We start from the raw sequence: 25,579 nt of genomic DNA, 5'->3' as shown, positions 1-25,579 counted from the left end.
ATAATATAATATAATATAATATATATAGGGCTGTCAAAATTATCGCGTTAACGGGTGGTAATTAATTTTTTTAATTAATCACGTTAAAATATTTGACACATTTAACGCACATGCCCCGCTCGAACAGATTAAAATGACAGCACAGTGTCATGTCCATTTGTTACTTGTGTTTTTTGGTGTTTTGCCACCCTCTGCTGGCGTTTGGGTGCGACTGATTTTATGGGTTTCAGCACCATGAGCATTGTGTAATTATTGACATCAACAATGGCGAGGTACTAATTTATTTTTTGTTTGAAATTTTTACAAATTTTATTAAAACGAAAACATTAAGAGGGGTTTTAATATAAAATTTCTATAAGTTGTACAAACATTTATATTTTAAGAACTACAAGTCTTTCTATCCATGGATCGCTTTAACAGAATGTTAATCATGTTAATGCCATCTTGTTGATTTATTGTTACAATAAACAAATACAGTTCTTATGTACAGTATGTTGAATGTATATATCCGTCTTGTGTCTTATCTTTCCATTCCAACAATAACTTACCCAAAATATATGGCATATTTTATAGATGGTTAGAATTGCGATTAATTACGATTAATTAATTTTTAAGCTGTGATTAACTCGATTAAAAATTTTAATCGTTTGACGGCCCAAAATATATATTAACACTATTCATTAAATAGATAATAACCAAATAACCCTCTCTGGGTTCTTCACAGAAAAAAGCCAGGAAATAAATAACACTATTGATTAAAAAAGAAAAAAAAAAAATGTTCAGGGGGCCGGACCAAATGTGGAGGCGGGCTGTATCCGGCCCGCGGGCCGTAGTTTGGGGACCCCTGCTGTATGTGCTCATCATAATTTCCAGATGGTTTACAAGCATTTTTTTGTTTTGTTTTGTTACTGCAGACACTGTAATCTGTAACAAGCCGTTTTAATTTGTTCTTATTTCTATTTGACTCAAAAAGCATAATTCTTGCAAATGGATATTAGAAAGCTATTTGCTCGCAGCAAGGATAAATAAGCAATGAGGAATGAGAGAGTTCAGCGAGGTAACCCACCTAGGCAACACAACCCACTTTTAGGTCACAATCTACCACTTGAGAAACACAGATTAATTGCATAACAGTTAGTGATTAATCCCCTTTTCTGTCCAGACAAAGTAGAGCGAGCCGCAGAGTGTAGGAAGAGGTGAAGGAGAGATGGAAGTTGAGGAGCATGGGCATAGGTGAATTGACTGTCAACAAGGTTTGTCCCAAATTTTGAATGAATGAATGAATGGAATTTTATTATCATCATCATCGGTATCATTGACAATCATTGACAATTACAAAATGTGATATGATTTGCCCGAAGGAACCGAAGAAGACGACAAAGGCGGACGGGATAAAGCATATGCTTATCAGTTTCCCGTCCCCCATACAACTAAAGACGCACATTCAGGCATGGAACATACATCAAAACTGTAACACAGTCAACAATCTGAGTTTAGTAACTAAGCGTCCAGTCAAGCAGCTCGATTTATTTCAGGGCGTACAAGGTTATGACTTTGTCATGTCCCTGACATTTTTGCATCTGTTTGCTGTGGAACATTTTGTTGTGGCTATGTGTGTGACATGGTATCACAGCTGGTGTGAGTAGCGACTCAAAATGCTTTTCTTATAAGTCTCTTAGAAGGATACATTGCTGAGGTGTACATGGTGGCAACAATTGGCGCACACAAGGTCACTGTAACAGTTTCATCAGACATGAATGTATGAGAAAATCATACAACATGCTGTACATATTTTATCCCAAGATTAATGTCTCCACAACGAAAGCATGCTTATTATTCGTTTTATACAGTATCTTTTCCATATAGTCAGTAAACTAGACGTTTGAATCAGGTGCTCAGTAGACACAGCAGATAATTATGTTTTTACGATACGTTTGTGTCATGTTATATCCGTGCAAATTAAAGTCAGAGCCTTTGTTGTCTTTAGTAGATAATCCTTAATGCGTTCAAGATTCTTGTAGAGACTCCTGCCGTTGATAAGTTTCAGCTTACCGTCCACATCCACGAGTTGTTATACTGGTCGGCTGTGTAGTATTTACAGTTATCCAGCTATTGTAGTCAGCTGGTCAAGACTCGTAATAGCTTTAATCTTCATATCTTGCGTCTTGACAAGGATCCTGCAATCCGAGACCCAGGTGTTGGCTATTTTCCCAGCTTTCTTGAGTTGACGTGCTTTTCTTTCAATTTCGGCATTTCGGCGAGTCAAGTTGTCATTCAAAAAAATCTTCAACCCTTTCAGGTGGCGGCGCTGGTTAAGCAGGGCAGTCTTGGTCTTGTGGTCTGCCAGCTTCATGAGCACCGTCGCCGGTCTGCAACACTACATGTAAAGCAACGGTGAGTTAAACGCTGTAGTTCAGTGTCGGTATCTGCAGTTTTCCTGCTCCACCCACCCGGATTTGAGACACTTCCAGCCAAAGTCAGTTGTTCATAGTCTAACAAGGAACGCAAAATCATTTCACGCCATATTAACTGACAGATTGCTCAATGCAGTGCGTGTCAATCCATTGATTACGTGGATATTGCACATCATGAGTCCAAAGTAAACAAAAGGGACCACAAGTGGAGATGCTGAGGGGAAAATCGATCGACTGTGCTCAGTCATTTTTATGTTATGGGACAAACCATACACTTTATTTCTCTGCTCTTCTCATTTTGAGGTTTGTATTTGGTTGCTAAATATAGGCTACATGCTGACTTGAATATGATTACAGAGTTCTTAACATTTCAGGCCATTCTTACACCCTACGCCACAATTTACAATACGTTTTGTCTGCTTGCTCTCTTTTTACTGGTCAGGACACTGCCATGTTTTAGTCTGAATTTATATATACTGTACCAACCTTTATAGACTATTATATTTCAAACCAGGAATGTTGGGGAATGTTTTGAACCATTTTTTCCCCTTTATTTTTGTAAAGTACAGATATTGGTAATATTTCTGTTCAATAAATAAAAAATAAGTGTAAAATGATTCAAAATAGTTGAATGAATGAATGAATGAATGAATGAATGAATGATTATACATATATATCTCACAAAAGTGAGTACACCCCTCGCATTTCTACAGATATTTCATCACATCTTCTCATGGGATAACACTGACGATATGATTCTTTGACACAAAGAAAAGTAGTCAGTGTAAAGCTTATATAACAGTGGAAATTTATTATTCCCTCAAAATAACTCAAAATACCGCCATGCATGTCTAAAACACTGCCAACATAAGTGTAAACGCCCAAATTGAGCTTAGTTTGTAGTGATCTTCCCTCCTCAGTGTCACTTGACTCATTAGTGTTACACGATTTTAGATGTGAATAGGTAGCAGGTTTGTTAAATTTGGTCTTACAGCTCTTACACACCCACAATGGTCCCTTACAGTGCAACATGATTATCGCCAACAGCTCTCTGAAGATCTGAAAAAACGAATTTTTACTCTACATAAACATGGATGGCCCAGGCTAAAAGAAAATTTCCAACACCCTGAAACTGACCTGTTATGAAATGTTCCTCGTAACTTGAGTATTTTTTTTCACCCCCAATCTTTTTTTTTGTACTTGTACTTATCTATAATTTTTGATGACTACTTTTACTTGAATAATATTATTTCGAAGTAACGCTACTCTTACTTGAGTAAAATTTTTGGCTACTCGACTTACCTTTCGCTAAAAGTGACTTCACAACACACACGCACAGACCAAGTTTTGACTACCGTATTTTTCGGACTATAAGTCACCATTTTTTTCATAGTTTGGCTAGGGGTGCGACTTATACACTGGAGTGACTTATGTGTGAAATTATTAAGACATTATTATATCATTTCACATCTTATTTTGGTGTTTTGTAGTGACACTGATGGTTTGGTAAACTTGTTAGCATGTTCTTTATGCTATAGATAGCTGAAGAACTCTTAATAGATATGTTAAGTTAACATACCGGCCACATTCGCACTTCGTTGTTCATGCATCATGTAACATTATCATACTGTACACTTATTCAGCATGTTGTTCTCTATTGTATTTTTATTTCAAATTGCCTTTCAAAATGACATATCTGTTCTATGTGTTGGATTTTATCAAGTAAATTTTCCCCCAAAATGTGACTTATACTCTGGTGCGACTCATGCTTTTTTACCCTCTTCATTGCGCATTTTTGGGCTGGTGCGATTTTTACTCAGATGAGACTTGTAGTCTGAAAAATAAAATCAGGGTTTTCAATTATTAAAACATTTGCCAAAATAGAATTGCCAAATCATTTTGATTTTCGCAATGAAAATTGATTGCCAAGAAGATCCACTGAACTCTTTCTGAACTCGTGAATTTCTTTTTGGTTAAACTGAGGTTGTGTTGCCTTCTCACCGGTTAGTTTTCAAATCCAGAGGAAAATCCATCTCAACGGTTGCTTCTTCTTCTTTCCCATGTTTTCTATTGTAAAGTGGTTGCAACACTTCGTGATAGCCTGCATTAGGGATGGGAATCGAAATCCGATTCCAATTCGGAACCGGTTCCGAGTGTTTCGAGGCCTCGACATCACAATGAAAAAGCCTTAACGATCCCTTTAACGATTCCTAAAGACGCGTATTGCGTCGTGACGTGTGTTGTTGTCCAGACGCATCAAACTAGCATGGCGCCAAGAACCACTCGCTCCAAAGTTTGACTACACTTCACCAGGAAAGAGTGTGAAAATGAAAGGTTACGACAGGTAAGCACGAGCATTGCAGCCATAAACATAACAATGACAGCACGTAGGTTCAAACGCTCGAAAGTGTGTCTTCACTTCACCAGGAAAAATTACAACAAAGCGACTTGCAGTCACTGCAAGGTGAAGATAACTGCATCGTGAGGGAATACGACTGCGCTGTCCTCACAGAGAGGCTAAGGCTCAGTCCTGGCTATACAGCTAGCTAAACTCCCAAATGACGATGCAGAAGACGTTGGTATAATTTGCTGACTTTATTCAACCATCACTTGAAGAGTGAAACTAAGAATAGAAATTAAACAAATCAATTTCGTCCCCAATAACAAACAGGCTTGCATCAACGTAAATCAGCGATGATTAGCTGCTAATAACAGTAATAACAAATGGTTAGCATTCGTTTGCTAGCATTAGCACATCGTTCAAACCACTACACAAGTGGATTTAAGTGTCCGATCGCGAGTGGAAACACAACAACAATACAAAAGATGATACATACAGGCGTTGCCTCTGTAGATATTAACATTAACAAAGAACGTAGGCTCGTAGAAGTGTTTCCCTCTCTCACTAACTCGCTCACTCACTTGGATGCGTCATTTCTTCTTTGGGTGTAAGCGCGCTCTTCTTCACGTGAGCGCGTTCTTCTTCGCGTGAGGAAGCGCAAGGGCGCCCCCACTTGAGCGTGTAAGCGCCACAAAAACTAAAAGGCATGCAATTCAATGTAATGGTAAAATAATACACGTTAACCCAGCAGTTCCCAAACTGCGGCCCGCGGCCCAAATACGGCCCGCCTCCACATTTGGTCCGGCCATTTTGATTTTTTTTTTTTTTTCTCAATCGTGTTATTTATTTCCTGGCCTTTTCCTTGAAGAATTCAGAGAGGGTTATTTGGTTATTATCTATTTAATTAATAATGTTTTTATTATTAATTATTATTATTATTATTATAAAGAATCCAGAAAGGGTTATTTGATTGTGGCTTTCTGAAAAACAATAATTTTTTACATTTATGCACTTCTGCAATCATCACACTTTTTCTGTTACAAACTGACCCCGGCCCCTCATCAGAGAAGGGAAAAGTTATGTGGCCCTCACAGGAAAAAGTTTGGGGACCCCTGCTTTAACACATATTGCCAAAGGCAGAACAACAACCTATCTGCCAATATATACCAATATTTTTTATTTCTATTAGATAAATGTTTCAGTAAAATGTTACACATTCTTGTGTATTTGCCACTTATTGCCACAGTTAACATTGAGGCTTTGGGCCTCTTTTGATCTCGTTGTGAGTTTGTAAGGTTGTGACTTCTGATTAAACAAACTCGATGCCAATCAAAACGTTTGTTCTTCTTTTTCCCCAAATTAGAATGTATAAGAGAATCGATAAAGGATCGAATCGTTAAGCAATATCGATAATGGAATCGGAATGGTAAAAATCCTATCAATTCCCATCCCTAGCCTGCATTACGCCATCTACTGTACAGGAAGAACAGACTTCAAAATGCAAATTTTCTTGACTGGAACCCCAAAAGAGTCATAATTAAATGAATACAAACATTGAGAAATAAATACAATTCTGTTAATAACAGAAAAATGTGTAATTTTGCCCTTAAATTAAAATAAGGAAATATCATTATTCTTGTGTGGTAACATCTGGGGCTGCGGTAGCCAGTCAGATTTCAGGGGAGGCCAGTGCCCTCCTAGGTCCCCTGGAACTCCACCCCTGTCAGGAGAGTGAAATTAGTGTTGGAAAATAATGGCGACCGGCCACACAAAATATTGACACTTTCGGAATTTTCATTTTGTGGTGTAATCATTTTAGTTGCCAGTGATGCGGACATGAATGACTGTTTTTGAGTTATTTTAAGGGGAAACTTAATTTACACCGTTATGTTTTCATTATGCCAGAGTAATAGTGTCAGTGTTTTCTCATGAGAAGATATGATTAAATATCTGAAGAAATGTAAGGTGTGTTTTCTGAGATACTGTGTATACATATATATATATATATATATATATATATATATATATATATATATATATATATATATATATATAGTAAAAACTGGCATATGTATTAATCAAACAAATACTGTGTATATATAGCAAAAACTGTCATATTTATTAATCAAACAAATACATTTGAAATGTATTGTAAAATATATTAATTTTTTTCTGCCCCTGCGGAAAAAATCCGAGCAAACAAGAGGCTCTACCCCAGGGGTGTCCAAACTTTTAGCAAAGGGGGCCAGATTTGGTGTGGTAAAAAATGTGGGGGGCCGACCTTGGCTGACGTCCTTTACGTAGAACAATATATTTTAGTAAGCCATTCTGTGTGTCACATTTGCTTCATTATTTTTTTAATTAATATTTTCAACAATCTCGCAACCAACCTTTGTGGTGTTCTCTTTCGACTCTTGGGCTCTTGCGAAATACAGCTACTGTGAAATTAAACTAGCTTCAAGTTGCTTCAATTTCTCGCTGCGTATCTTCCCTGTAATCTTGTCGTACATGTCAGCGACCTCAGCGTGTCTTGTTTGGTAATATCGCCTCACATTGAACTCTTTAAAAACAGCGACTGTCTCTTTGCAAATAAGCCAGACACAGTTGCATATTTTAGAGAAGTAAAAGTCCAATTTCTACGTATGCTTGAAGCATTGGTTGTCGCAGTCAACTTTTATATTTTTGTAGAAAATTGGGATTAAAGGGACACACGGCGTAATGTTGCTTAGAGTGCTGCTGCCTTTTAGTGGGTAAATGAGGAGCGGCATTTAGTGTGTAAGCTACTTCATATGCTGGTAGCAGGACTGCTGACCAATTTATTAAGTCTGTGTGCAGGCCAGAAGTTATTGATTTTATGACAGAGGCTGGGGGCCGGATGAAATTTGACCACAGGCCGCATTTGGCCCCCGGGCCTGACTTTGGACATGTCTGCTCTACACAGTACTGCACAGTGCACACACACTCATGTGTGTATTAACCCTTTTTCATATACAAAAAATACATTGACTGCCAAATTACCATCGACTAACAAATAGTTCATGAATTGCGTATACTGTACTTGTTTCTTGCTATTATGGTTGTGAGACAATGGCCCTCTCCTCTCTAAAGCAGAGTTGTCTGGCGCCAACGTTCCCCTCGATATACTGCGCCAACCACGTAACCACCGTCGTTTCTGCTTGTGCTACTAACCAGATAGTTCCTAAATAGCGTTGGTGAATACGTGTCCCTCCGCTCCAGTTGACGTCATTTACGCGGAAGTCCTCCACCCGCCTTCTTCGTACCGAGCGGAGAGGAGATGCACACGGCACTCAAGTGAGGTAATGATACAAAAAACGCATTTACTCTTCATTCACTCCCACAACATGGACTCGAGCGTGTTCAACCTATGCTTGCGCTACAATTGAAAACGTTTTAAACCCCGACTAGCACACGATTTGACTCACAACCACGTAGTTTTTGGGTCTGTTCTCTTCAGGACTCATTTCCTGTGTGGATGTCGGCTAGCTCTTGTTGCATTGCATTTTACGAGCTACTTCTGTGTCTGTGCGTCTCTTGGTTCACTTAAACTAGGTTGCTAGTTGGAGTGATTTTGTCTTTTATCCGCCATTCCCAGTATTGTATTTTATTCGTTTAGCTAATAATAACACAAAATAACCGTGATTTTTTTTTTTTTAACCAGAACTTCCGAACGCATTCGTTCTCGCCACGTGCAGCGAACATAGCCAGCGTGGAATTATTTCGAGCATTTCATTTGATATTTTTATTCGTGGTGATGACTTACAGACTAAAAAAGCTTATCTTACTAATAAGTTCGAGAAGTAGTCATCCGTGTGGCACGTCAGCTAAGCCCTCCCGGTCTATTTAGGGGCCGCACCGAGGGTTGGGTTTTCCCCGCGTTGGCCCAAGTCGTGAAATTTGAATAAACTTGAAATTGTACTTTAATAAATGCACAGAGCTTTGGGAAAGCTTCAGTGGGGCGTTTGGTATGATGTATGCTATTTAACGCACTCAATCTCAGTTGTTTTTAAAGTAGATTTCGCAATATTGACCCACCTAATTTTGAGATGTTTTGTGTTGTCTGCACTAATTAATAAACCCATATAACGAAAGTGACCTCTTTAATCTATTCCCCCATTAAATCAAAGAAATACAATTTTGGCCTTATATTGGGTTTTAAAAACGTTTTTCTTTCCAGAAAGGGACCCCCCAACACAACACACAACCATTTTCATTAAAAAAAAAATAATAATAATAATACAGTACATTCAGAAGTGTTGTGGATTACTTTTATGTACCGGGTAATAAGAAACTGAATACAGTATTTCATCAGTCTCAGGAGCAGTGTTGTTAATCTTACTTTAAAAAAGTAATTAATTACAGTTACAAATTCTCCCAAAATGTAATTGCTTTAGTAACTCAGTTACCCGAATGTAAGAGTGAGTAGTTACTTGGCAAAGTAACTGGTGATCATTTTCACCAGTTAACCCTACCTAACCCTTAAAAAAAAAAAAGAGGTTACACAATGAGAAGTTTAAAGGGTTTTTGGGACAATTGGCCCTAGCCCAATTCTTTACCCTAAACATAACTAGACACAGGGGTATTGCAGATATTGCGATAACTAGATAGTAACCTTTGCTATGTGTGGAAGTCATTTATTGTTGTGAATCAACCATTAAAGTTGTTTAAATTGCTCCCGTTATTGCATTAGTTCCCTTCTGTCTACTTTCGACATGTGTAAGTTTTAAAACAGTTTCATCATTTAAAGATTTAAGTCAAGATTTTGCCGATTTAGGAGCATTTTAGATAAAAGTTACTTAGGTTCGCTAGGAAGGTTCTCTACAACAGAGCCTTCCTGAGAAGTCTACTGCTTCAACATGGCGGCTTTTACTAACGCATCTAGTTCTTTGTACATGTTGCTAATGCTGCAGTGTCTGTCATTTGCACCTAGTTCTATAATAGGTGATATCTACCGTAGCATCATGTGGGCGGAGTTTGTAGGCTATCGGCTACAGTTAGGTATTATTGGAGCCACTTGGCATCGCGTTTCCAACGGCATCACAACTAGTGTTGCACCGATACCATTTTATGGGCCCAATACCGATACAGATACCTGGCTGTGCAGTATCGGCCGATACCGATACCATTCCGATACCACTGTTTGCAAAAAAAAAAAAAAAAAAAATATATATATATATATATATATATATATATATATATATTTATATTTATATATATATGTATATATATATATGTGTGTGTGTGTGTGTGTGTGTGTGTGTGTGTGTGTGTGTGTGTGTGTGTGTGTGTATAAGGGATGCCACGATACAGTTAAGTCACGGTTCGGTACGATTTTCGATACAATTCAATACATTTAATGCTCTGAAACAGAAAATACAACTGTTATTATTATTTTTATTTTTTTTTTTGGTAACAAGCAAAAATAACAGTGCCATCATATAAACAAGCATTTTAGTGGATAATATTTATGTGCCCACTTCTATTGATCTGAAGAAATTTTGTATATAAGTGCTGAGAACAATCTTTACTGTTTGTAAAGTGGGGCACACTGTTGATTGCGGCAGCTCTCTTAGCAGCTATATTTACCATATAAGCAAAACATCCTATTTGTGGTCCGAGTCCATCTGTAACATGTGCTGAATTAACAGTATTTGCAGCATTATCTATAGTCACTGGTATGGATTGATTTGGCCTGCTTAACTTCCATTCAGTCATGGCGGTTTCTAATTCATCAATGGACAATATGGCGTCGCTGTGGGCTCACACAGCTAATGGCATGGGATCTAATGCAGCACATCTAGGTTGCTATTTGATGATATCTAGTGTGTGCGCGCGAGAGTTAGCATGGGATCTATCATTGGACATCTAGGTTGCTATCTGATGACATCTAGTGTGCGCGCATTGCCGCTTGAGTGTTTTCTGCCCACAGAAGTCACTTCTGCTCATTACTGCACAGCACCAGCATATGAGAATCGACTTTCATAAACAGGACGAGTTTGAAGTACGCGCTCTTAATTTGCCACTCATTGTTCATCATGAAACCATGAGTTTGCTTAGTCTCTCATGGTCTTAACCTTTCTGATCCCATAGGCACTCGAACAGCGGGCGTTAGCTTACGCATGCTAATCGTTTGTGAATGCCATGTTATAAAAAGCAGCGTAACATCGCGGATATGCATTGTAGTGAACATCCTGAACATTGAAGACGAAGATGTTATTTTCGTTTGGTAAATTCGAGACAAAAACATACAGATGTCATGCATCGGGATTTGGGAGGTTAGCTCACGTGGGGAAGACAGTTCATTTGCGCTCAAGTGACGCTAGTAGATGGTATCGGCGCCCTAAATGTTGGTACTCGTCGATACCGATACCACACATTCGGGCCGGATTGGCGCCCCCTGCCGATACTGGTATCGGTATCGGTGCAACTTTAATCACAACTCCCTTGCCTACTCGCCACTCCTGCCCTGCTCTCTCGTCTCCGTGAGTCCGTCTCTCTCAGACTTTTCTCGCGTGATTCAACCAACATACTAACACACACCTTTCCTGCCTCAGTAACGGTAACGGCGTTGCTAAAATGAGAAACATAATTATTAGATTGCTCACTACTGAAAAAAATAACGGCGTTAGTAATGCCATTATATTCCAACGCCGTTATTAACAACACTGATCACCTGCATGTCCATATTGTACAGTTATGGATGTGTTCTAAGTCAAATGAAATCAACTTTTATTTGTTTAGACCAGGGGTCATGAATTAAAAATCGTCTGGGTCCGAAATTAAAAAATTACAACAATATCGGGTGCGGAAATATTTTTAATGCTTCTTTTTTTCCCAAAAATATAAACATATCTTTACGTGGCCATGCTGATAATTACAACATTCAAAATTGTAAATAATATGTAAAAGGATCATAAAACTAAAAAAGTGCTTTAATTGAATCATTAAATAGCAACATAAGAGCGTGTTCAAGACTTTTTTTTTTTTTTTTTAATAGTGGATGCTGACAGGGGGACTTGCTTTATTGTTTGACAGACATCTTTTTGCTTTCCATGAAGCAAAGTTTCAGCAACTGCACTCATACAGTCTTTGACAATTGGTGTGTCACTGAAAGACTTTTTGTTTTGACCCAATATCCACGCTATTCTGAGGGAGCATTCATTTGCGCGTTGCTGTGCAGTGAATGAATGAACCATTAACATTGAGGTGCGATCATATTGAGTCCTTAATTCCGCTATCTTTTGAGAATGGATGGCAGGTATCATAGGGAAACTTTGCGAAAAAGCTGCGTGCTTCGTCTCATAGTGCCTCTTCAAATTGCTGCTCTTTACAAGCGCTACCGTCTCTGAACAGATGAGCCATAGCGGTCTTGTGCTGCCACCAGGTAAAATGGACAAAAATGTGTTGGTCCACTCCTCCTTAAACACTCTGTTTTCTGCATCAATCTTGCGTAGTTTTGAGCACGCCATTTGCCGTACCTTTTTCGCCTCTTCCTCCAACGTCATTCGGCTCAGTATTTGGCTGTCACTGCACGGAGTTTGGAAAGCGAGTGTGAGGGGCCTTTTACATGGTCACTCTCCGAGAATACGAAAAATGTCAAATTTGCATTTGCGTCTCCATTTGAACAATGTTGCAATTCCGCATGAAAACAATGTAGTATTCATGCCAGGCCCTAGGGGGCAGTGCAGATTTACAGGGCGACAGAGAATGATGCACTTTGACCCCACCAAGCTCCCTCAGCCCGGAAAAAAATATGCCCGCCCACTCGAAGCAATGGCATTTTTCTTTTGTTCAAAAAGGCACAAAAATTGAAACATTCAACCTATTTAATTAAAAAAAAATATTAAAACAGTACATTAAAGCCGACATTCTGCCATATTTGCTGTTTTTAATGTTTAGCAGCACCGCTGCGCACGCCCAATGTGACGTGTGGAAGTGCTGACGTTAACGTCGCGGTCTCGCGCCGAGGAAGCCCCCCTTAATTCCCAGCAATCGTATTCTTCCACTTTGGGGGCAGGATTCAGAATTTTTCGTTTTCGCCTTCCGTCTTCGCCGACACCATATGCACGCGAGGCAAGTCCGCTCTTTGTCGCAGAGTCGCCATATAAACTGCCCCTGAGACATGCTGTTCTAAAAATAACTTTAAAATGCTTCACTCCCATTTGCTGGCTCACCGCTAAGGTTTTTGTTTGTTGCCCACCTCCGTTTTGCAAACCTGCAGACAAAAAGGATTTTTGGTGTTGCAACGTGTATAAGTCGCGACAGCTTGAGATCCGGTCCAGACGGCTTGGGGGTCCGGAACCGGACCGAGGTCCGCGGTTCCGTGACCTCTGGTTTAGGCCAAATCACAACAACAGTTATCTCAAGGAGAAAAAAACATGTTTTAAGGTGCAGTAGCCCTACACTGGATTTAGACCTACTTGGGCATTGTAGTTATTTATTTTTTTTAAAGACTAATGCCCACCCACACCTGGCATTCTGGTAACACCACTATCCAGGGCATGTGGGCATAAATCAAAAGCAAAGCCGTTGTTTGTGTGCTCTCGACAGTTTTGCATACAAAAGCATACAATATGTACAATATCTAGCTACATCTGAAGGCTAATTTATTTATTTATTTTTTTTAATCATAATCTCGTTATTAGTTGTCCAATATCTGCAGCTCTTTCAAGGGACTCCAAAACAAAACTCCTTTTTAAAGATTTTGGCATTGTAAGAAAGTCATCTGATCCATATTTCTGCATTATAAATTGTAAAACACACACCCAAAGCCGCTCAAAAGGTCGTTCAGTTTTTGCCGAATTCCAACGCTTCATTGTACTTCTGCACAGAAAGATCTTATTTATACAAACAGCATAGGAATGAAATCCCAGATTACTGCTCGAGCGGTCATGAATAAATCGGGGGGGGGGGGGGGGGGGGTAATTGCATGCTTTACTTGATGATAATGTGATTAGCACTACAGTTAAATCTTATTCATTGTTTCTACTGGATGAAAGGAACTGATCTTTCCCGGTTCAATAGTCACATATTTGCACTCTTTATTCAGTTCAAAATATCTCCAACTATCTGAAACATGCTAAAGATCTGTTTAAATAGTCAAGTATTGCAGCAAATGCTGTACACGGTTAAGTTCACTCTACTATGCCAATCTTTCTGTACAGTACAGTAAGATTGTTGGAAGTATTAGGCATGTTTTTGTTGGGTATTTGGGGAATAGTGTCTGTAATTGACACATTATTTGACTTCCATGTTGTTGGCTACCCACAATTTTAGAGACAGTAAATATATGGGTCTTTCCTCATCTCCCACTGTAGTCACAGCAAAGCCAAGCGCTCATGCTTTCATAATCTTTCCTGGTCTTAGCTTTTGAGAGACTGATTTTTGCCATCTCTTCATCTTTCTTTTCACCCATGTTAAACACTTTTTTTAATGTTGTCTCTTGAGGGTACTGAGAGTACTCACTGCAAGTTTCTGTCCCTTTTTTGATTTCATCCGTTTAAATGTTTTTTCATGTTGTCTCTTGGGGGTTTGTTCCTTGCACTTCATATTTCCCGCTCTGTGTGCACATGCTCATTGCATTAAAACATTACACAACTACGCCTCTGCCATTTACTGCAGTGGGTGTACAATTACACGACAGAGATCTGTCACCAATTCATGCTTCAAAATTAGTGGTTTCAATTATTATTATTTTTTTTAAAGTATTTATGGAAATTTTATACACACTATTTATACTGTAAGTGAGGGATTTCTCTGCATTTTTGGGACATAAAAAATAGCTAACATCGTAGGGACGGTATGATGGAATTTTTTTGCGGTTTTAACACCGTGATCTTTTCATACCACGGTATACCTTGAAATTGGTAATCGCCACATGTCTACCGGCAAATGAAGCATCATATTCCCGCTACATGCTCGTGAGGGGACCGCCACGACATCCAGGAGGTGTGCAAAGTTTCCACCACGCAACACTGAGACTGCATAACTACATTAATTAGTGCAAATACCTTACTTAGAGTATATGTGTCGTAGAGGTCGACGGATATGGGATTTTTTAAACGCAGATACCGATATCTAAAAAATATTTCAGCCGATTGCCGATATCCAAAGCCAATTTTGTAAGCCGATACTTGAGGCCGCTATACTTTTTTATTTTTTTTATTTATTATTATTTTTTTTATTTAAGCACAAATATTATAAAGACAATTTAAAAAAAAAAATTGATTCGACAGCCCGGACTAAGCGGTAGATGATGGCTGCATGGATGCTTCGACAGCTTCAATTTACAATGATGACTTGAGACCTAAAGGATTAATTCAGTCTAGTGCTACCAACGAGCACAGCACTTCTTTTTATGATTATACACACTCAACAATAACAGTATATTACTTTCAAATACATAAACCCACCAGGACGTCACGACGAGATATTAACAAGTAAGAGTTTAAGAGGATGCTCGCCGTGCTAAAGCTAATGTAATGCGAATGCTACGAGAACGCTACAAGTTACAATTAGAGTGAAAGGATCAAACAGAATACACCTTAAAAGGCTAAAGCAACATTGCGTATTCTCTCATGCAAGAAAAAAATCTTATACTATTTACAAAACATGCAAGCCTGTGGCAGCCTGCCTTCAAGCAGCTGAAGGTTCCATTTATTGGCCCAATACAGTATATATATATTTTTTTTGGCCCGATACAGTATATCAACTGGCCAATATATCAGTCGACCTCTGATGGGTTGTATACAATATGCAAATAATTACTGTTTACTTCGATCTATTTAAATTTTATTTATTTATTTATTTTAAGGGGGTTGGGGGGGCAAACCCACCTTGTTTTTCCACTTTTCGCATTCTGGTCCCCATTAACTGCAAAAAACAAAGGATTGCTGTACGTTATTATAGTTTGGCATTGGGCAACCTGGTCGTCAATGGCCGCTGTGGGTCAAGCTTTTCCGTCCAACTGACCCAGCACAGACAGTTTAACCAACAAGGTTTCTGCATTTGTGGCCGCACATGAACAAAATGACGTCACTTTCTCTCAAGCAGTGATGGCTAATATACGTGTTAGATTTAAAAATGGAAATTAGAGGCGTGCGAAATTTCCGATTTTTAGATTATTCGCAATTCGGCCGTGGAAGATTCGAGAGCGATTCACAAACATCCAAATTCCGATTATTTGATTATGCCAGGTAAAGGGTTTGAACTAAAACTAAAACAGAGTCAGCGTGGTCTTCGCGACGCAAGGAGGAATGGACAGAGAGTAAACATGATGCTCAACTCATGCCGCTAGATAAAAAAACCCAATAATACCTGACTGCAGCCGACAGTCGCTACAAACAATGGCCAGTTGCTACAAACTACAGCCACATAATGCTACGGGAGATACCACATTTATATAGAACTAGATGCGAAATGACAGACAGGGCTGCGTTAGAACATGTAAAAAGGACTAGATGCAAAATGCCAGGCTTGCTAGCGTTGGTAAACAGCCGCCATCTTAAAGCTGAATGGCTAGTTTGAATGAATTTGCGCCGAGAGGCGGGTCCCATAATAGAGCCTTGCTCTATTTTCAGAGCGACTATTTTTGAAGGAAATACGGTAGTCATTCATTTTGGCTTCATTGTTACTTACAACATACCTAAAACTATTCACAGTGAAATTGTTAAGGTAATTGAAAGAAGTGACATTTATCCGATAAATCGATTGTCTGAATAATCGATTATAAAATTGTTATTTGCAGCCCTATATTTAGGCATGAAAATCTCTCACCTTTCGGCGAAATTCGCCGTTTTGAAGTCAAAAAGGGTGACCTACGTGAATTGTGTAGATCTGAGGAGAACATTTTTAAAGGCGTGGGCTTGGGGGGTCGGGAGATTTTTTTAATGTCGGACGCTTGGTATGCAAGCAGGGAAAGCGGCACAAAGCCAAAAAAAGCGCACCAGACTGGCCAACACATTGACTTATTTCAGTGAAACAAAGGAGGGTACGCTGTTGTGTCCTGTCTCTTCAATGCCAAGCTTGGCTTTACGTCGGTCGTGAATGAACACCTAAAGCGCCGTCATCCAGTTGTAATTTTGGAAGACAGGAGAGTCCATCTAACTAACGAGATTTTTTTAATTGAAGTTAAGTCTGTCGCGATATGCAATAAGTCCATTTATCACACGCTAAATAAAAATGAGGGTGGTAATTTTCACGGCTTTTATCGCCGAGTGCGTGCGTGCATACATTTGTGCATGCATGTACATGAAGGAGTTGATGGCATATGAGACTACAGTTCTTCTCAAAGTTGTTTATTTTTCATCAACACGCCGTAGAATTCAAGTTCATGCATGCAAAATAAGGAAACACATCTATATTAAACACTTAAATGTTAGCTTTGCTACATTGAGGCTAATGGGGGAAATAAAGACAACCTACTAACCACTTTAGCGTGCTATAAAACATTGTCAGTCTCCTCCAAAAGGCAAACTTGCGTTTAACAGCATTTGCAAACGAAAAAATGAAAGAAAAAACATCTATGTATTACTGACACCACATGCAATGACAAAAAGTGCTTTTTTTGCGAAGTGTAACAATTTGCAGTTTAGCGAGCGTACTTCCGGGGAACATGTCAAAATAAAACCACGTCATGTTCGTCATATAAATAACCATTTCTGGAGTTAATCCCACATACTTCAGAATTCAGATTCTACACTAAGAATACCTTTAAAATGACACCCTTTATGAAAAAATCTGATTGGCAATGAATAATTATTATAGTTATTATAATACTATATTATGTAGTAGTCTACTAAAATATTAATGCTAGATTTTTTTTTAAGAATTGTTTTGAATCATGTTGAAAGGGCGAAGTCAGTGTTCTGAATCTGTTTACATTCTTTTGCACTAGTTAATGCTATCAGTATTGGACCTCAGTTTATTTTTGATTTATTGTTGTTATTTACGTGTTTATTTTATATTTAATAAAGAATTTAAGTGTTAGTCCGAATTAATAAGCGTCATCAAAAATTTCATTGCTAAATTAGTAAAAAAAAAAAAGGGGGGGGGGGGGATTATTAGATTAGTCAACTAATCGTAAAAATAATGGGCTGACTAATCGGGAGAAAATTAGTCGTTAGGGACAGCCCTAGTTGTGCAGTGTACAGGAACATATTTCCTCCACACCCTTCTCACCTTTTTATTCCCTGACCCATTTTCATGCCTGATACTCTATTTCTTAACCCTTATTTGTCAGTTTTATTTTAGTCCGTATGCGAGCATTTATGAAAATGAATTAAAGGTTTTTCGAGACATGCTCGGCCCAATTTTTTTTTGTCTTCAGTTGCTAATAAAAGGCTTTAAAGCGAGGAGATGGAATGCATTTAACCGTAAGTTAAGGCACTACTGTATTGCCAGCTATCTTTTCTGCCTCACCACAGTGAAGGTCACTGTGGCTGACTACCTACAGTAGATACCTGTTGAACATTGACCAGGCCCCCATGTTTCTTATACTGTGTTTCACACACTGTCCGCAATCTGTTCCATGTCACAATCTTCCCACATATTTTTGCCACTACTTGCTACGTTTATGACTGTTTGATCAAATTAATGCAGCATAATACTACAGCTGTGTAACAAAAACTACATTCAATGATTAGACTTTTGGCAAAGATAATTAACCAACATTTTTCCTCTGATACATCTTTTTTTTTTCTTTGGAAATGAAAAATGTCTTGCCCCATGCCTTTATATTGTAATTGCAAGTAGTTCCACAGATAGGTTATGCGTTTTTCCCCAAATGTGACTGACACACACACACCCACGCACACACACGCTGTGCTGCCCTACATCCTCTACAAATAAGTTAAGCCTTTGGAGTCTGGACCTCAAAGTATTTGGTGGTCTTACCTTGGCTGAAGACTATACATATATTTTTTGTCGTGTTTGACAAGAAGGTAAGGACCACACCCCACCGTTTGTATTCTTTTTTTCTCTACAAATATTGAACTGATTATTCTGTTTGCTTCTCTTGTTTATCCTTAGCTCCAGATCATAAATTCAAAACATTCTAGTAAGTAGTAAAATGCTCTCAATCACATGTACTCCACAAGGTTGATGCTAAATTTCAAGTCTGATTTGCTGTTCAGTTTTTTTTTTCTTGGTGCACTTGCTGATCTTCCATATTGCCCCATGTAAAAAACTTGAAAAGAATGCTAGAAAAGCCTTTGAAACTGTAGCAATGTTTGCAGCTGTTTTCCCCTTCTTTTCATTTACGGTATTTTATGAGAAGCCAAGCAATATGAAACTAATTTACATGTATTTTCCATAGTTCCCGCAGATCCTGGAAAAGGTGAATTGGCATTACAATGTCTTGAAGGCAATTTTCAAAATTCTCTAAAATGTGAACATATCATGTTAAATACGAATACCTTTAAAAACTGTAAAATATTGTTAGTTCACATAAGAGTAACTAAACAATGGCACAGTGAAACATTAAAATTCAAAGGAATCTGAACTTTTTTGCCAAAATTTTTCATTTTGTCAGAAGAATAAAACTGATAAATTAATTCGTCAACACTTTATGATAACTGCCCGTTATAACTAGTTAATATACCATTACTAAACTGTTAAGTCAACAATAAATCATTTATTAAGTGTTTGTTACCAGCTTGGTAAGCATTTATAATGATAGATAGGGTTCATCTGTGGCGTTTCTTTGGTAAAGTACAGTGCTGGCCAAAAGTATTGGCAACCCTGCAATTCTGTTAGATAATGCTCAATTTCTCCCAGAAAATGATTGCAATAACAAATGCTTGGATTGTAATATCTTCATTGATTTTGCTTGCCATGAAAAAACACAAAAGAGAATGGGCAAAAAAATAAATCATTATCATTTTACACAAGAAGATCTTCTCAGACCTATAAAGTCTAAAACAACATTGCTTTTTGTCTCTTGCCAAGATAAGAAAACAAATCTTATAATGTTTCCAAACAAGCAAGATGGAGCACAGCCTAGCTTGAGACCCATCTAAACTCCGGTGAAGAGAGTGAGGGAGAGGCGCAGCACATGAGTCACAACCCAAACCCAAACACTGCTGCGATGCCAGCTGACATACCTTACGTACAATGTGAAAATGTCACGCATTGTGAACATGAGACAGAAACGGAGTTGCATTTTCGTCTCCTAGTTGAAAACTGGCATTTGTCTTATTATGGTCTAGTCTCCCAAGCCCTGTTTTTAGCTGCTCACTTCATCGTCATAAAAAAATTGTTCGTCAACGAAATATTTCCGTTTTCGTCATTGTTGACGATAACAGTACTGCGAAGAACCTTTGAAAGGACAACACATCTTGTCATCTTTGGCTATATCCTGATTTTATGATATTGAATTCCTTGAAATTCGAAGGCGGGAAAACCAATTGCTTTTTCAAATTGTCAAATGTACCAGACTTGTAATATATTTGCAGTTTTATCAAGCTCATCAGCAGCACAACAAGGGCAACCATAAATCTTTTTTTTTTTTTTTTTTTTTTGAAAAGTGGTTGCTTTTGGTAAATTAGCACATATTTATTGAGAGGCAACTGCTATACGTAGCTACTGTACAACTGCTTTATTATGTTATGTTTCCCACTCCCATTTTCCTGCAGGCCCATGCTTGAATCTAAGATGGGAAACATTGGTCATGTGAGAATCATATGAAGAAGCTTAAGGTTTAAACATCAGCTAGATTCCCTTTTGTGATAAATAACTGGAATCCTGCTGTCATCAGTGACCTGGAATTGAAAGCCCAGACATGAGCACTAGAAGTGTTATTTTGCATTAATAACTGTTACTTTAACTGAATAATCACCAGAAATTGTGTCAAATGTAAAAGTTGATATATTTTTATATTTTTTTTTTCTGTGTCATGAGCAGAAACTCATCGTTGGACAGCCCTATCCCAGTATAAGCTGGTGGAACAGTAGTGAAGCAATAGTACAATAAGTGTCAAGTGAGTGCTGCGGAATGGTTCCATTCAATGAGCTTAAGCTGCATCACATGATTAGACAGTCAATTATCAAACGTGTCAACCAACCATTCAAATGCGCTACTGGACATAATTTAAATCATAAAATGGGATGGGTTGTTTTGAGGCCATGTGGGCTTTGAAACCTAGCTTCAGCGTCTTGACTGATTACTGTTCTACAAAGGTTTGTTAGGTTAGATGTCATGCTTTAACCAAATGTTATGTCTGTTATAGTCTTTCTTTTTGTAATGAACCGCCTGCATGTAATTTCCACATCTTCCGCCTTACCCTTCCACAAGTATTAACTGCTTCAACGCCCATCACATTCTGCCCAGTAAATGAACTGTAGGTTCATTTAGAGATGCTGCCGTTTCTCCTTGGGCAGGCAGCCAGTCAGTTAACGTCCATTGAGACAATAAGCTTTAGTAGGTTCTCAGCCACTTATTTTACATCCAGTTTGTTCAAACAAGAGGTTGACCTACAGTATATTTGTCAGATTTTGTACTAAAGCTCCTAACTTTGTCCACAAAAAAAAAAAAAAGCATGCAAAGGTTGCGCCGAATCAGGCAATTCATCCAAAATAATGACTGAACTTATAACAGCAGTATTCAATTTCCCCCCCCAGAGTGCAGTTGGAAAAGTCCCCCGAATAGCAGCAGCATCCTCAAGCAGGAGAAAGCATATTCACGTAAGTTACCAAACCATTCTTTTCATACTGTTGATTTAAGATGAATATAAAATCCCCTAACGTGGTGCCTTGAGATATGAGTCATCTGATTAACGAGTTCACAGGATAGTAGCTATTGTTTTTACTTGCAAACAAGTAGGGCTGCAACTAACGATTATTTTTATAATCGTTTATTCGGACGATTAATGAAACATTTAATTGATTGATGGGATAAAGGTCCCTTTTTCCCCATTTACCTTCACAATTTAACCCCTTCAGACCCGCTGCTTTTCTGCTGGGCAAAAAAATCTGCGCTGATTTTTACTCAACTCAAACACGGGAACAAAGTGTAATTTTTTTGGTCATGGATATTTCATGCTTTTGTTATTTTTAATGTTAATGTGTTTATAATGAGAAATGAGCACTTTACCTTATCCTTTTTGAAGTTTTCAATGAGCTAAAAATGGCAAAGAGGGCGTGCCAAACCTCATGATTTAATTTCGATGGGAAAAGTTTCATCCAATCATCTCCCAGAAGTGGCACTAGCAACTAAATTTGTAAAAGAGGAAAAATGTAACGACTCTTGTGGACCCCAACCAAATTAGCACAGTAAGAGTAGCATTTTTTCTTCACAAATCAACTCCAGTAAAAAGTATATAGCTTAGTAAAACTACTCCTAGAAGTACATTTTTCTCAAACATTTACTGAAGTAAATGTAACGAAGTACATGTAACACGTTACTACCCACCTCTGTCAATCAATACATATAAACTTTAAATATAAGACGAAATGGGGATTATTTATGTCTGTTATTTGTGTCCTCTTTTGGGAAATCAAAATATGATCACCCTAGAATGACGTACAGCCAGCACATGTAGTCATTTGTTTTGATGCTTCTGCACATGCGGGTCAATTTGCTCAGCGTGTTTCTGACTGCGAGTTAGGGTGCATGCGTACTACACTTATGGGCTCAGTGGAAGAACAGTCTGAACGGGTACGCCAAAAAAACAGAAATGACAAAAAATCGGAAATGTGCATTAAGACCTGAGGTTCAAACCTAGCCTAACTCTCGACACTTTCGTAATATTATTGATTCAGCAACCCAACCTGAGTATGGCAGTGAACTCTGTCTCATGCTCTAAACCAGGGGTCCCCAAACTTTTTCCTGCGGGGGCCACATAACTTTTCCCTTCTCTGATGAGGGGCCGAGGTCAGTTTGTAACAGAAAAAGTGTGACAATTGCAGGAGACTAGTGCCTAAATGTAAAAATGTATTGTTTTTCAGAAAGCCACAATCAAATAAACCTTTTTGGATTCTTCAAGGAACAATAGTAAATAAAATAATAATATATTATATCATATAATAATAATAATAATAATAACTGAAAAAGAGGGTTAATTTGACTGGGGATCCTTCTGTGGGTGTGTGGTATAAAGCCGGCGACGCTATGGAGTTGACTCTGATCAGAGAATCAACAGGGGACGTTCAGGATTTGTTTCCTTTAATGATGATGAAAGGAGTATGAGATTTATTTTGTTGTATTGTTGTTTCTGTGAATACAAGATAACAATATAACATGTCAGTAATATAATATATATAACCTATAAACATATACTGTATTATAAACATATCTAAATAAACAGGAACAACATTAAATATAATATAAATGAAATACACAGCTTACATAATGCTTACAATGCTAATCATTCACAATAATGAGCATACACATTAAGCAGGAAAATAACAATTTAGATAAGTGAATTGGCAACAAACAAAATTCAGCCTCCCTCCATCATGTAGCCAAAGGGGCCAACGATTAGCATTAGCGCTAGTGGCTAACGGTTAGCACACGGTGGCTAGAGGTTAGCTCGTGGTGGCTAACGAATACAAGGGACCCTAAGCAGGTAACTCATTTGCCAAACGGGTTTATGCACTGCCAAGGCACACTTCTGCAATATACCCACATCTCTCTCATTCACACACAACACTTGGATTGCCACTAAACAGGACGGCAGCTTGAGGAACGAACCGCAGGCAGTGAAAGGAGGAAAAAGTGACTCGTGTACACAGGTGTAGGCGCACTATCCACTCGCGGGGGCCTGCGCTTGTCAGTGACGTTCCTTATTCTCGCTATATGAATATACAGTGGTACCTCTACATACGATCGCTTCGACACACGAACTTTTCGACATCCGACGTAAAATTTGACTCGCCATTTGTTTCTACATCCGACGACATGCTCGAAATACGACGACAATGGCAGCACCGCAGACGAATGCACGGCGGATTTTCTTGTGTGACAAATCAACACTGGTTTCAGAAAAGGTTGGTACAGGTGGTGAAACAAGGAAAAAGTTGACGCTTACCTTCTAAATGAAGATGCAAATGACAGAAAAATATGAGCGTAGGGTGGGCATCCGTGAAATGGCTCAACAATACATCTCCACGGTCCTCCTCCGACCATCGTTCGCCAGTCTTTATAAGTTAAGCTGACAATTCTTATTGTGGTAACATCTCCAGAGAAATTGCCAACTTTGCCACGTTTTTATCATTTATTTCACAGCTTATTCAAAACAAAAACACCTTCTGTCTGCCGCAATTGACGGTGTTCTCAAGAAAACATTCAAAGTGAAAGTGAAACTCAAGCTCACCGGTCTGTCTCTGGCACGTCAGCCCCGCGGTGCGTTCAGGGTCAGCAAAAAACGTCCGCCACATTAGAACCCGATTCGTTACATTAATACAGGAATTATTATTATTATTATTATTCCGATTTTGATTTATAATTTATTTGTTTTGCTATGTGTAATTGCCATTTGTAATAGTACCAGCAGTATTTTTTAAGGATTTAGTGAAGGTTTTTGGGCTGTGGAACGAATTAATGGAATTATAATGTATTCCTATGGGAAAATCCTGCTCGACATACGACCATTTCGACTTACAAACAAGGTCCCGGAACGGATTAACTTCGTATGTAGAGGTACCACTGTACAACTTTAGCATTTGTTAATAATACGCTCTGTGTGTAGTATCATCCATCGATTTTCCTTTTTAAATGAGCACTTTTAACGAACGCAAGAAGTAACAACGGGAACATTTTTAAACAGGCATTTCACGGGAGAGCATTTCGACTCTTCGGCCAATCACGGGAGAGCATTTCGACTCTTCGGCCAATCATATAGCGAGAGTGAGTGGATAGTGAGGGGAAGAGGATAGTGAACCTACACCGGCAGTGAAGGGAGGAGAGACAGTAACTCGTGCACGCTAATGAAGGGAGTAAAGACAGTGACTCGTGCGCGCGTTGCTTTTCTTAAAGGGCCAGCGTAGTAACAATTAAACTAAAGCACAAACATGCAATGGGGCTTTCCTACAATAACACTATTAATTAAATAGATAATAACCAAATAACCCTCTCTGGGTTCTTCACAGGAAAAAGCCAGGAAATAAATAACACTATTGGGGGAAAAAAAAAAATCTAAATGCTCTCTGGTATTGTTCAGGGGCATCTGACCCGCGGGCCGTAGTTTGGGGACCCCTGGTTTAAACACTGGCGCGCGTGTGCAACCTCGCATTACACACATACAAGGACCCAAACAGGACTGCTCATAGCTGCTGGCAGAAATCGATTATCAAATTAGTTGGAAACTAATTTATTAATTGATTTTAATTGATTTAACTGATTAGTTATTGCAGCCTTACTAGTTATGAGCTATTTGTCACATACAATTTAGAAGCCTTTAGTTTTTTAAATGTAATTTCAGATTAAATTGTAGTGACAAAGTGATTCGTAGGGATGGGAATCGAAATACGATTCCAATTCAGAACCGGTTCCTTGTGTTTCGAGGCCTCGACATCACAATGAAAAAGCCTGAACGATCCCTTTAACGATTCCTAAAGACGCATATTGCGTTGTGATGTGTCTTGTTGTCCAGACGCATTAAACTAGCATGGCGCCAAGAACCATCCGCTCCAAAGTTTGGCTACACTTCACCAGGAAAGAGGGTGAAAATGAAAGGTTACGATGGTTTAGCACGAGCACTGCAGCCGTAAACATAACAATGACAGCACGTAGGTTCAAACGCTCGAAAGTGTGTCTTTACTTCATGAGGAAAAATTACAACAAAACGACTTGCAGTCTTGCAAGGTGGAGA

General features: G+C 38.6%; 1 protein-coding gene across 4 annotated transcripts in view; it reads left to right on the top strand.

Moving 5' to 3' along the window:
- Window positions 1–7,996: 7,996 nt before the first annotated feature.
- Window positions 7,997–25,579, top strand: part of slc39a10 (solute carrier family 39 member 10) — a 66,994-nt gene continuing 49,411 nt past the window's right edge. The window contains exons 1-4 of one of the 4 annotated variants that reach the window (XM_057852608.1): window positions 17,872–18,713; window positions 18,802–18,829; window positions 20,674–20,749; window positions 21,390–21,452. The gene's annotated coding sequence lies outside the window, so the exon portion shown is untranslated. Of the gene's footprint in view, window positions 8,073–17,871; window positions 18,714–18,801; window positions 18,830–20,673; window positions 20,750–21,389; window positions 21,453–25,579 lie in introns of those variants that run through there. The other 3 variants (XM_057852609.1, XM_057852607.1, XM_057852610.1) reach the window with 3 other exon arrangements.

Source organism: Corythoichthys intestinalis, chromosome 12 (genome assembly GCF_030265065.1).
Source record: "Corythoichthys intestinalis isolate RoL2023-P3 chromosome 12, ASM3026506v1, whole genome shotgun sequence".
Classification (NCBI taxonomy): domain Eukaryota; kingdom Metazoa; phylum Chordata; class Actinopteri; order Syngnathiformes; family Syngnathidae; genus Corythoichthys; species Corythoichthys intestinalis.
This window is presented reverse-complemented; position numbering and strand designations above follow the sequence as displayed.